The following is a 13,789-nucleotide window of genomic DNA, read 5'->3' as shown; positions in this document are numbered from 1 at the left end:
GGGTGTCCTGAAGTCTGAGGCTGTAGCCCTGAGCTTGATTCAAGTGTGAGAGGAGCCTGTGATTAGAAAGACTGTCACAAAACTCCTGTCCCTGCTGACACAGCCCTGAAGTTCACTGTAAGAGCTTGAGATCTGTGGGACTCTGCCTCCGTTTTCATGCCTGGTCCCTTTTCATTCCATGATTCCTGATTGTCTCCATATGTCTTTCACTGTAGCTTGAATCCTTGCTGGTTTTCTTGGAGCCCAAATTCCACAGCTACCTGAATTGTGGTGACTTCTAAATAGTTTCGTGGCTGAGAAAGCCTCTAAGACTGATGATGGCTGCCAGCCTATACCAGGCAGGTGTGGCTGGTGGGAGCATTTTCTTTGTCAGCTTGGCCTAATGATGGGCCGTGTTACCTTTTCTATTGTCTCCAGGTATTTCTGGGGGAGATGGTAGAGAACTAAACACTTCTACTACTTTTGTCACCACTGCAGCTGTGGTCCACTCTCTTCTGCTCTCTAGTGCAGTATCAGAATTATCTTGGTCCAAACTTTATTTTTGTCTTATTAATGACCAAATCAGCCTGACCCACCCTGATCCCCAGGGGAGACCCTGTCACAGCCTTTCAGTACTTGAAGGGGACTTAAAGACAGAGAGAGACTTTTTGCCAAGGCCTGCAGTGACAGGACAGGAGGTAATGGCTTTAAACTGAAATATTTAGACTAAGCATAAGAGAGATTTTTTTTTCTTTTTATGATCAGTGTAGTGAGACATTGGAACAGGTTGCCCAGAGAAGCTGTGGGTGCCCCCATCCCTGTTCAAGATTATGATGGAGAGGGCTTTAGGGAACCAGATATGGTGAAAAATGTTTTGGGGAGTTTGAATAGGTGATCTTTGAAGATCTCTTCAAACACAAACTATTCTGTGAGTCTAATATTTCAGAATTCTATTTAAACTCAGAATTGTTCCATTTTGCAAAACTTTTCTGTTGGTTGAAAACCACTTTTCTTCTGTAAGATTAGAGAGGGCTGGAGGGCAGTGTTAGTACCCTGAGTGAGAAGGTATTACCCCTGTATCCATGCCTGTTTGATGTGGATCTGCCTTATAAATCCCTCCTCAGCCTTGTCAATATTGGTGGATTAGTGCAGAGCTGCATTTCTGTGTCTGCTGGCCAAAGCAGCCCAAGCTAGAGAATGCTGACTGGGGAGGGAGGCTGGCCAGATCCTGGTCCCTTGTTTCAGGGCCTTTCTGGCCCATTTCCTGGTAGTTTTCTGAAGAACATCAGAGCTGCCTCCATCCCAGCTGTGTGTCATCGGCACTGCGGCAGCACTGATGGATGGGGAGAGAGATCAGGCCTTTTCCTGAACACTTGGCCTGGTGGTGGTGGAGCAAGAGTGAGGTCAACACCTCTTCTGCTGTGAAGGAGTGGCTATCAAGGGGCAATCACTTCATCTAGGGTTTTTTCCCACTGGTGACAATGAGCCTGATTTACATTGTGGAGAAGCTGACATGTAGATGGTCTCTGGTTCATTTGATAAGAGAACTGAGATGTGCAATGAGGGCAAGAAATTTTCTTGGACATTAGGCACGGGGAAGGAACACTTATCACAGAAATGTAGTGAGAAGAGGTAGGGAAATATCTGTCTGATGATGTGTTTAAACAGAGACTGAGCATGCATGAAATTGGTGGATAGCAGAGGTGAAAATTTACTCTCCCAGACTATTCTCCATCTTAATTTTGCCTGGCTATGTGAGGGGAGGACCCAGCCTTCCCAATGCCCAGGCACAAGCAAAGCTTGCTGTGTTTTCAACACTCTGAGGAAGGCTGTTTTATTCTCAGTCTGATGGTCTGATCATACTAGTGCTTCATTGATAAATAATTATTGGTGTCTAATGAGGCTTTTAGGATTGCTCTGAAAACTTTAAAACTTGCAATAATAAAAGGCAAGGCCACAAATTAAACACCTTAGGGGCTTGGTGTGCCTCCCAGGCAAGACAGGCCAGGTGCTTTTTGTTTGTGACTTTACTAAATGTTCTGCCTGTACTTGAAAGTTGTAATCTTTCTTCCCACTTCTTCCTCTAGTCCTGAATTTCCAGCAGATCTCCAGCTAAGGTGTTCAAGCACATTCAATAAATCTATGAAGAGGAACTCACAGTTAGAGGTCATTGATCATTCATGAAGGATGAATGTAGAGAATAAATACCAATAGCACTATTTTGCAGATGAAGAAACTGAGGCACAGATTGTACCATCAGCAGTGGAATTCTGTTTTCCTTGACTGTTCCAGAGAACTTCATCTCACCTAAATTGTTGCTTTGGACTTCTAGGGGATGCATCATCTCACTTTCATTACAGCTACTTCTAGAGATCACTGGCATCCCATCCATGGTTGCTGGTTCCTTCTGACTGTTGTTTCAGTTTTTTTTCCAGGAAACTTCCTAAAAACTTCCTATTAGGGATGTGAGGTGTGAAGTTGGAATACCACCCTCTGTCAGTGTCCTTACAAAGGAATGTCTGTGCTGCATTAGCCTTGCAGTTGGTTCCTTACCCTGAGGAACATCAGGTAAAACTCCCTGTACTGCTTTGATGGAGCTAAACAAGCCCAAAGAGCCATGCTATCCTCAGTGGTTTGAGATGAGTGCATTTGGGTTTTCTATTTTTCATTTTCCATCCTAAGGACTCTACTCATTGCTTTAATGTATGTGCCATACCCTATTCTAAGAAATGCTGTGCTTGTTTAAAGAACAGAATGACATTTATTCACTCTGAAACAACCTGGGGATTTGTTTTCTTGGGTGTTGTAAAGCAGACAAGGTGTAACTGCTGCAGTTAGGAGGTGATGAGCTAATCTCATTAGTCAGTGGGAGGAAACACTGGGGTCAGTGGGTTGGATAACGAGATGTGAAGATGAATTTTGATGTGCCAGATGGCCTGGCATAGTGGTTCCACTAATTTGGGAGGGAGGAGAGCCAACAGTAGCTTTGAAGAACAAAAGCTGTAGCACGAGTTGGCATGTGATTTCTCTGAACAAAGAAACCTCTGATTTCTCAGCTGAGTGGGGACTTGTGGGATCCACCTATGCCTGCTATATATATATTTTTTTTTCCTTTTAGACTAGTTTTGAAGAGTATAAGACAGTCCTGTAGCAAAAGTTAATGAGGCACTAGCATTATATCGATGTGCTTAGATGGTTAGTGGCTGAGCAAGAAGAAATAATCCTGGCATCTCATTCTTTTAGAAGAGGTTGATAATTTAAATATCTCTGTGGGGAAAGTTGTGTTTATGGTGTCTCCTTATCCACAAGTATGTAAGATCTTAGATTCAGAAATACTGATACTTGTTTTTGGGATGAGATTGGAGGCTTTCAGCACAATGTTTTGAGCTCAGCTCTTCATTTTCTGAGATCCCTTATGGAAGTAAACAAGAGATAGAGGTTTGGGGGATGAAAGAACAGAGAAAAAAAAAAAAAAACCTGTAGTTTTCAAGAGTGACCTCTGAGACAGGAGCATCTCTGCTTTGGCTTGGCCCAAGCTGAGATACTGTCACCAGATTTTGCTCTTACAAAGGACCCAGTGGCTCCTTTAATTTCCACTCATTTTTGTGTTCTTGGTACACACTGAAGCATCAGCACATGCTGAGGCACTTTCCATCCTGTGTCTCTGCAGGGCTGTGGCCCAAGAGATACCCACAGGTAAGCGGGAAGAAGTTGGATGAAGCCCTTCTCCTTTCCACTTTGCTCCACACTCAACACAAACACTCATTCCTTACCTCTGTCACCCACCCTCACCAATATTTTTCCAGGGAAAAAACAATAAGCAGTCTTTGCCAAGCTTGTCTGTATCGCCTAAAACAAAAGCTGAGGAAATCCAATTGCACACTCTGGCCACTTCACCTGGCAACACCACAGTGCTGTTTTATTTTAGTGAGCATCCAGTGCAGGAAAAAGCTTGTTCTGGGCTCTGGGCCATTACAACAATTCTACTGAGGAGCGCCCAAACTTGGAACAGTCTCATAAGAGCTCTTAGTCTCTAAAGCGATAGCCAGGCTTCATCTGGCTGTGAAATAATGAAAAGTATATTTATGATAAGAAGCCTTATTCAAAAATGTACTTGTAACTGGGACACAGCCAATCAGCACCTGTATTTCCTGGCAGAAAGAAAAGGAGGAATTTTTCACACTGGTTTAGTGTGTTTGGTATTATGAACGTTCTAGGGGCTGGATCTTCAGCAAATGGACAGCAACGTGGGTCTGATGGCAGCAATGCTGCAGTGATAATGATCTGTGTACACCTGAGAGTGCCTCAGATTAAACATAGCTGCGTCCTTTCCATCCTCAAAGAGCAATAAGGGCTGCAGTTTCTTAGCCCCCATCTTAAGTCCAATTTACATTATCATTGGTAAAAATCAACACATTTTTTAACCTATAAATGCCATGCACACAGCAGCACTTTGACACAATAAACACAGCTTAGCCATTTCCAACCTAATGCCTTCCTAAGAGCAGGCCATGTCGAATTTAATGTGGAAAATGTTAATCTGTCAAGAGATTTCTTCCTTCTGCAAAGGGTGTGGGTTCTGTTGCTGTAAGAGGACATGTCTGCCAGGCACTCCAGTGAGCAGAGGCACTCGCAGTGTCAGGGAAAGTCCCCATCAAGATGCAGCGGTGGGGAGGCCGTTGTAAATCAGAGTGGCCCCAGATGTCGTACAGGGCAGAGGGAAGATTGATGGGGTGGGTGGGGAAGCCGAGGCAAGGAAAGTTCAAGCATCACCCTGACCCTCAAGAAGGAAAATAGCCCCAGCCCTCAGCAAGGTTTGATTGAAGCCTGCTGTTCCCCCGAAGGGGAAAGGTCAGGCTCTGCTCCATCAGGCACCCTCAAACAAAAAACCTGTTTGTACAGGACCCACCCTGTACCTTGTGAGGTGCAGGGTAAATGGGCCTGGAGACATTCAGTGCTCCTCTCTCTGTAACGCTTGTGTCAATGAACAGTGGAAATTCAGATTGGGCTGGTAGTAAAAGCCTGGAAGGAAGTGGTCAGGTTAAACCCCACATAAACATTAACTGCAGTCAGCCCCCATGAGCACCATTGGTGGTCCTGGGATGGTGCTGTTCAGCACTGTGGGTCCCTCGCAGAACGGATGGGTTGTGTTTGGGATGGTGGTGGTTGCCAGCATATGCCTGAAGCAGGTCACCTCCGTGCCCAGCCCTGTGTCCTGCAGCCTGAGCACGGCTCAGGGTGATGCTCATCCTGGCAGAGGAGGGTTCCCACACTTCTCTGCCAGCCCAGTGACCTGGAGTAAAGTTTTGCCAACCCCAGTGGTTTGGCTGGAAGTAAGATGTAAGTATACTGCATGTCTGGGGACCTGTGGTCAGGAGGGCAGACAGAAATCACAGAATTCACAGAAGAATTAAAGAAGAGACCCTAAAGATCATAGAGTCCAACCCATGCCCTAACACCTCAACTAAACCATGGCCCTGAGTGCCACATCCAGTCTTTTTTTAAACACATCCAGGGATGGTGACTCCACCACCTCCCCGGGCAGGCCATTCCAGAACTTTATCACTCTCACCGTAAGAAACTTTTTCCTAACATCCAGCCTATATTTCCCTTCATGCAGACATTTTGATGTGTCCTGAATTTTCTGCAGTGGAGGTCTCTGCCAGAAAAATTGACCTCTGCTCCCAGACATCATCTTCCCTGAGTCCACTAAATGTGTGGACAGGGAATAGCTTCTGGCCACCTGAACTATTATTGTGACCTGTGGCAGTCTTACAGAGGGACTCTTGATCCCATGTCACCTGATGGGCACTTGTCCAAGTGTCATTTGATACAAAATGCTTCTGTCACTTGTATATACAGGACAGAAATGTGCATATTGGGATTCAGATATGATTTTCCTGTCCTGTCCTGCATGTAGTTTGTGCTCACATCATAAATAAAGCTGTTTGGAATAAGCAGCCTGTTTGACTTGCCCCAGTCAAAGGTTGGGCACCTCTTCAAATAACCACAGTAAGAACTGGCAATTTCTGGAGTGAATTGGATGTTCCCATCATAGGAGAGGAAGCAGGAAAATAGCTTCAACCATCTGATTTTAATGTACCACTGTACATCTACTGGAGCCTTCCCAGCTGCTTTCCAAACTCTCCTCTTCCTTTCTACCCTTAGAATAAGCTGAAGTAAGTACAGCTCAGCCAAGCATGGGCAGTCTGGCACCTCTGATCTGGTCCTGCATGGCTTCTTTCTGTTTGAAAGTTACCAGTATAGAATACATTGATTAATGGCCCAGTAAATTAATTGGCAGCCTCTGTAGCTTGCTTTGCAGCTGATGGCTTGCAGGGAGCTGTTGGAGTGGAAAGCGTAACGAAGTGCCAACTTTCCAGGCTGTGGCGGTGCCCACTGTATGGCAGGCGTTTTCCTCACAGGAAAGAAAACAAAGGCATTTCTCTGAGGAATGCTGCAGGCAGAGACTGACTCACAAGTAGTGTGAGGGAAAGGAGTTTTAAAAAGTCTGAAACCAAGGGGAACACCTTAAACATGTAGTTCAAACACAAAGTTGGCACTTTTCAGATAGTGGAGTTTTTTTGCCACAAGATTGTAGCTGAGAACTGACCCGGATTTATTATTTATGGAGTTTGGTTCTATGGTGATTCCTGTGTTGAAAGGAAGATCACATTCTGCCCAGATCTGAGTCAGTGAAGTTTTCCCTCCTGCTCTTTCTTTCCAAGGCAGCAGAGATGTAACTAAAGAGGGAAGTACAGGCTGTATCTCTGCCTGTATCTCAGCTGCTGCTGAGGCACTGCCTTTCCCCGGCCCTTCAGAGTCACTTTCTGATCAGTAAGCAGAGCAAGGGCTGGGAAATATGACCTCAGAATACTGTCCACGTGAGCCAAAAGAACTGCTGATATTAAATATCAAAAGGAAAAAGTGTCTGTGTTCCTGTAAAAAAATTGATATTCTGATCTGTGAGGGAGCTTCTAGCCATCAAGAAAGAAAAAAAAGAGACCTGTTGACTACAAATGAAATAAAATATATTACAAAATTTAAAAAATGTTATGGAGAATATACTTTTGTCTTACTGATGCATTCATTCAACTCTTTAGTGTGAGCCCCACTGCTTTGTTTCTCCAATTTTGTACAAAAATCTATTGAGGCTTATTTAAGTTAATTAGGTATTGCAGGAAATAAAGCAAAATTGCCTTGCTCTGCCCTGGTCTGAGGCGGTTTATTTTGTGAAAATACTGCTCTGCAATGATGCCTCCTTACCTGGGGGGCTGGACTTTAGCTTCTAGTACATTCAGTTTTGTTGTTGCTGCTTTAATGGACAACAAAGAGTGAGATCCAACAAGTTGGATCTCAGCCAAGTCTCATTTTAGCTCTTTAACTCCTGGCTTTTTGGTTGTGTTTTGGTGGGAAGTAAGGATTCCAAGCAGGATTGGAGAGCCAAATATTGTGTTAAATCTGGGTCTTAAGGTCATGGGATGGTTTGGCTTTGGAATAAAGAATGGAACAAAACTTTGTTGTGGGAGTCTAATCTTACCAAAAAGTAAATCTGGCTTTATGGCTTTTGTGATTCAAAATGCTGAACATTGTAATACAAGAACTTCCTCTGTGTGTTCAAAGTTGTTAAAAGTGAGTTTGATGGGTTTAATTTTATATTAATTCAGAAGTGTGGTCTTGTTCAGCAGTTGGGATAAGAGAAATGTGTATAGGAGTTGTGGAAGGGATCACAGTAAAAAGCAGATTTCCAGCTGTTTCCTGGCCCCACAGTTTTTTCCCCACTATGTGGCTTGCTGTCCCTCTGCCTGCCATGTGAGAAGGCCTGTGCATGGAATAAAATGGAGCACATGGTTTGGAGGCAAGAGCTAGAGATAGTGGGGCAAGTCTGCTTGTGTGATGTGTGCTATGGGTTCCTCAAGAGTGGTGAAAGACCAGGAATATTTTGCCTGAAAGACCTTGCTGTGACTTTCTGCATACATTGTACATCCAAGGTGGTTCTTCAATAGGATTCATTATAGGAAATTAATGCCTCACCCAGCAGATCTTTATTTAAACACAGTTGTGCCTCACACCAGTTTATATGGAGACAGACTGGCAGCCCTCATGTTTTGCCTTGTCTTTGCATAATGAGACACTGAGATATTGCTTGTCTTGGCTAAACAGCGGAAACGGGCTGTGATGAATTGCATTTATGCCTGTTCCTGATTGTTTTTCCTATTTCAGGTGGCCAGGAAGAAAGATGAGTGTTTACATTTTCTTTAAATGCTGACGCAGACTCTTTGCCCCTGAGTAGTCCAGATTAACGCATAGCCAAGAGTTCTGGCGTAGGGCCACAAGGACAGATTATTCACTGTACTTTGAATGGGTGTTGGGTTTCTGTATCTGACCTTTTGGGTGGATAAATGGGAGGATTAGCTGCTAAGGAAGCAATTATCCACTCTCTATAATTAATATCTCCTTCTTATTCTCTGGTGTTACTTGACCTGGAACTTTGAGAGCCTGTTGGTGTTGCCAGTTCTGTGTAATTACCACCTTTAGAATGAGGGCTGGAGTCCCCGACCTTTCGAAGTCAGCGTGGTGGAAGTGGGGAGGAAGAACACAAGGGTGAAGTTATTGAATCCAGCTCCAGTGACCAAGACAATGGAGATGGGGATGATTAAAGACTGTAGTTTTGTTCCTGAGGTAACTCTCTACCCTTTAATGCCACAGTGCCTTTTGACATGAAGATGAAATATGCCTGCTATTCTTCTGAAACAAAGCCCGCCCTGTCAATAAAGCAAACAGGTGCCTAATGCCTCTGCACATGCCTTTGGGAAGGTTGCCTTTCCCATCAATCCCGCTGTGTTTTCAGCTGTCACTGCTGAAAATGCCGTCTTGATCAAGTGCAGCCAGGGATTGTCATTCTGCACTATCATTTCCCATTTGCAGATGTAGCCAGAAGCTGATACCATCTGACAGTTCTAGCAGGAGGATACATTCTTTTTACTGTACCTCTAAAAACAATCCTGGATTCCTTACTTATCCTTCTCTGTTTTGAGGTATTTATGCTGTCCATTGCCATTGTAAAGGAGATTGAGACTCAAACAATATTTAATAATTCTTGGGAAACCTTAAACTTTGGTGTGGATCTGGATTTAAAAAAAATTATATACATTTATTATATATAAATATATCAATATATATAATAATAAAATAAATTATTTATATAATTTTACATAGGGCAGCAGTTCAGCCAAATCAAGTTGGAATTTCTTATTTGAAAACATTTATTGTTTTCACAAAAATCACTTTTGAAACAAGAATCCAAAGGAGCATAAACATTTAAAACATGTACATATAAAGTTAATATCTAACTTATTTTTAAACTTCTGAAAGGATTAACTGGTGCTTTTAAAATGTATTTGTAAGTTAGATATTTATGGCAGACTCTTATTTGACACCATTGCTGAAGAAGCAGCATAGGTGGAAGTTTGTTATTTTTCCTCTGCAATGTATTTTGAGATAAAGGGAAATCAGAGTTAATAAATTAAAGACAATTAAACCTTTTATAGGTATGTGCTATCTGAATACCAAGGGTTATCAAGGGGATTTCAGCTGAGTGAAGACTCGAGAAATTTTTCTGGGAATGATGAGGCTTGAGTAGGTAAAGTGGGACTTTGTACAGCACAGAGGTAAATGGGAAAATCACATTAAAACATGGTGAGATTATGCACAACATCCCAGCTGTGGGATTATCTTTTGCCTGCCACACACTGAAAGCAAATACAAGCAAAAAGGGTGAAGCATTTACAGTGCTGAAAATCAGCATTTACTCAGAGGAGACCTCCAAAGTTGTCTCCTGGGACCACATCTAAGGAAGAGCTAATCTGTCAAATGGTCTTCTGCAGAGCACTAATTCAGGATATAATATGTTCACCAAGCCTTGAGTGAATAGAAATTTTCGTTGAATAGTCAAAAATAATGCAGAAATTTGCTATGTGTGAACGAAGATTTTTCTCCTGCTGAGCAGGGGAGGCTGAATTCCCAGAGATAACACCTTCCACGCTTACAGCAGACACTAGAAAATGTCACTTTATTGACAGAAGAGGGTGTCAACTGCTACTAATAGTGTGGAGTCATTCTCAGAGCAGTGGGGTCCCCCCTGCCTGGGGTGGGCTGTTTGTCTGAGCTCAGTGGGGGACTGATTGAATTGGCCTGACTTAACCCTGTGCATCACAGGAACCTGGGGACTGTTATATTACCCTTGAGGCAAATTGAACTGGGAGACAAACATTGACAGTGCAGATTCAGGAGAAGAAAAACACGTGAGGAATGTGAAAGCTGAACATCCTGTATGCTCTTGCAGATTACTTGGTGCTGCCTTTTATTAAACCATGGAGGTCACCTTGTGTTGTAAAAGATGTTTGTCTTGGATTTCAGAATCCACTTGGACTTGCCTGTATGGAAGCTTCAATCAGATCCCTGTTGTCTTCTGTTAAACATACTTGTTCAAATCAAATAATAAATTCAAATACTAGAGTAACACAAATCTTTTTCGATTAATGAATCATCATTAAGTAGTAGCAGCAATAGTGTACAGTAGTCATAATTTCTCAGTTGCTGTGTAGAACTTGCATGTCTTGTGCCAACTCTTGCTTTTTAATATCAGGACTTTTTAATATGCAGGATGTGCATCTACCTTGACAGGCTCAGATCAGGAGCATGCTGATTTTTCTACATCTCAGCTGATATTGCATAGAGCTATAGAAACACAGAATAGTTTGGGTGGGAAGGGACATTAAAGATCATTTATTCCCAAGCCCTCTGCAAAGGGCAGGGACACCTTCCAATAGATAAGGTCGCTCAGAGTCCCTTCCAGCCTGGCCTTGAACATTGTTAGGGATGAGGTATACACAGCTTCTCTAGGAAACCTGTGCCAGGCCTCATCCTGCTCACAGGGAAGAATTTTTCTAGGTTTTCTTGGCTAGAGGAGATTTCCTTTGTCAAAGCAGTCTTTGGACGTTTCCAGTGATGAGAGTTGATGCTCGATTTCCCAGAGCTACCAGCAGTGCTGATGTGAGCTCCCTTGGTGCCTGTGTCCTTTCTGCCAGTGGTGACTGTCCAAGCCTCAAAACTCATGGTCACCTCTTTTTTTTCGCAGCCCCAGAAGAAAGGCTTTTTGGTTCTTCTGATATTCTTAGCCTTTACTTGTCTTGGGGATAACTGCAGTTTCTCTCCCTCCAAACATTCAACAACAGCAAATCGTGACATCTGCTATAGCAATAATAATTACTTTATTGAGAAATAAGTAAAGTTAGAATCAATTCAATCTGTCTGTGGTTATACCCATACATCTGCTGGGGTTACTCAAAGCACTTTTAGATTTTTCCACGGTGTCTAAAATGTACTTTAAAAGTGAGCAAAATAAGGGTTCTCCCATAATCACCTGTCTCCAGGAGATGGAGCTCCAAGAAAAACACTAATTACCGTTTGGTTTGTAATTTAAATTATGAAGGTTAGCAAAACTAATTCTATGTCCCTGGCTGGGAAGACTTGTCAGCAGCTCAATTACCATGAGTGGATCTCATTTTGTATTCCAGAAGTGTAGGGAAAGGAACTGAGAGGAGAAAAATACACTAATTTACCTCAGCTACAGAGTGCCTGGGCCTGTATCCAGTTGTGAGTAATGCTCACTGGAAACAAGACATGAGCATTTAACAAGGAGGGTAATTAACTGTTAGTGTAGCTTATGAAGATATGCCACAGATTTTTTGCTTGTTTGGAGCTTTTCAATCCGAAGTTCAAGGGTTTGCTTAGTGAATGCTTCTGTTTGAAGTTATTGAGCCTCAGTGAAAGGTTTGTCATGTGAACACCTCAGGCCTGTGTTATGGTGGAGGTCTGGCTAAACTGCCTTAATGGCACCGCTTGGCTTTGAAGCCTCCGTAATTGGGTTGCACACAGTGCTGAGATTTGCTCTTTACTGATTAAAAATACTTATGCCAAGGAGACCCTCTGCATTTGGAACTTGAATAGGCCACTCTCTTTTGGCTCTGACAGCTTTCAAAGGAAGGTCCTGAAAGCGGCGAACGGCCCGGCCCATGGGCAGCAGAGCTCCTGCTGCTCCCCTGCCCCAGTGCTTCTCCTCCCTCCTGCCCTGCCTGGCCTGGATGTGCCTCCCTGGCCTTTGGGAAAGCTGGGCTTTGCCTGGAAAGGGCTCTGCTTCCTAAGGGAGAGCTGGCTGTGCACAAATGCAGCTCAGCAGATCCTGGGAGGAGATTTGATGGAGAGAAATCCAGCCTGTTCAGTGCTGGACTTTGCAAATGGGTTAATGGAAAATTCTGCTTCTTGAGAGGGACCATGACTTCACCTCAGCCTCAACAGAGCAGCCAAATATTTCAAAGCTGTTTAGCGAATGACTACTCAAAAGTGTTAATTATTATTGTGGTGGTGGAAAAACGTCTCATTGTAAAACATAAGGCCAAGGAACAGACAGAGTTTTTATTTTAACTAAAAAGGAAAATGGGTTCTACAAGTTGCTTTTTTTTCCTATGAGTTTTTTCCCACTCCAGTTTTTGAATTTGAAAATTTTGAATAAGGTGACAAATTTAAATTAAAAAAAACAAACAAAACATCTTTTTCTCAAAAAACTTAAAAAAAGGAAAGTGATAAGAAAAGGGAAATCAATAATAAAGTGCACAGTCATGTTTTAATTAAAAAAAAATCTAAGACACATAGCAGTCTTTGGTCACAATGAATTTTTAAGTGCTTTAGGAGTTTTTAAACCAACACTAAAATCAATAGTGAAGATTATAAAAGATGGCAGTTCAGCCAGAAAAATAGCTGTTGCTTGTGCAGGCAGAAATGTTCACATATACTCAGCTGGAGCCCTGAATATGTTTTTATGAGTTCAGACAAACATTTACCCCAATAACAGTCCATCTAGGGGATGAAATCAAATTAACAGACAGCTTAATGCTGTTGGAAATATTCAGAGCCCCTTTTCTGACAATGAATAACACAGAAATTAAGATGTACCTTCAGACAGCGGAACCTACTTTTGTGAATGCAGTATCACTGTTCTTTAATGTTATTTTCTGACAATGTGGGAATGATTTGGTGTGCAGGTGATATTTTGAAGTGCTGAGTTCTGTCTTTTTAAGCCATAATTCCTCCTGAATTTTATTATTTGCCATAGATTTTGGGCATTGATATCCTCCAGTCACTTTTAGACTCTGCACAAAGTACAGTAACAACCGAGGTGTTCCTGAGAAGTTCCTGCTAAGCCATAGTTTTGGTATTGGCTGTATCCTCTCTCTGGCTTATTTTTCCCTTGTGATTTATAGATGAAGTCATGGATCATGACCATAGTGATAGCCAAGGTGTTTTGATAGTCTTTCATACTGTCAGACAGGATCCTTGGCACTTTCCTAAGCAGTTTGAGTCCAGTTTCTGGAGTTAAGGATGGGCACCTAGGCCCAGAGGGCTGCTTTGAAGGTTACAAGGGTTTAACCACACAGCCAAGGCTGGGCCATGCCAGCTGTCTCAGGGCAAGAGAGAATGGCATCCACCAATCATTATTTTTGAGGCTATGAAAGAAAAATAGGTGATCAGGGCATCCTTTATTGTCATATTGCAAATATGTGAAGCCCAAAGAAGGTAGGAAATCACCTAGGTGAGGATTATGGGGTCTCTGGTGGGGGCTGTGTATGCCCACGGGTGACTACATGGTGTGGCAGCTGGAGGAGGTGTTTCTGTGGAGGGTGTGCTGCAACCCCAGGAACTGCAGGAGGCTGTGAGAGCTGCCTTTAAGAAGATCTCCAGGCAGTATCAG

At 42.9% G+C, this 13,789-nt stretch overlaps 1 protein-coding gene across 3 annotated transcripts in view; it reads left to right on the top strand.

The window, feature by feature from the left end:
• The window catches only part of EVA1A (eva-1 homolog A, regulator of programmed cell death), a 201,514-nt gene that overhangs the window by 13,526 nt on the left and 174,199 nt on the right, over positions 1-13,789 (top strand). The gene's annotated exons all lie outside the window — the stretch shown is intronic.

Source organism: Anomalospiza imberbis, chromosome 3, assembly GCF_031753505.1.
Source record: "Anomalospiza imberbis isolate Cuckoo-Finch-1a 21T00152 chromosome 3, ASM3175350v1, whole genome shotgun sequence".
In the NCBI taxonomy this organism is placed as follows: domain Eukaryota; kingdom Metazoa; phylum Chordata; class Aves; order Passeriformes; family Viduidae; genus Anomalospiza; species Anomalospiza imberbis.
The sequence above is the reverse complement of the archived record's forward strand: the minus strand, read 5'-3'. Positions and strand labels throughout refer to the sequence as shown.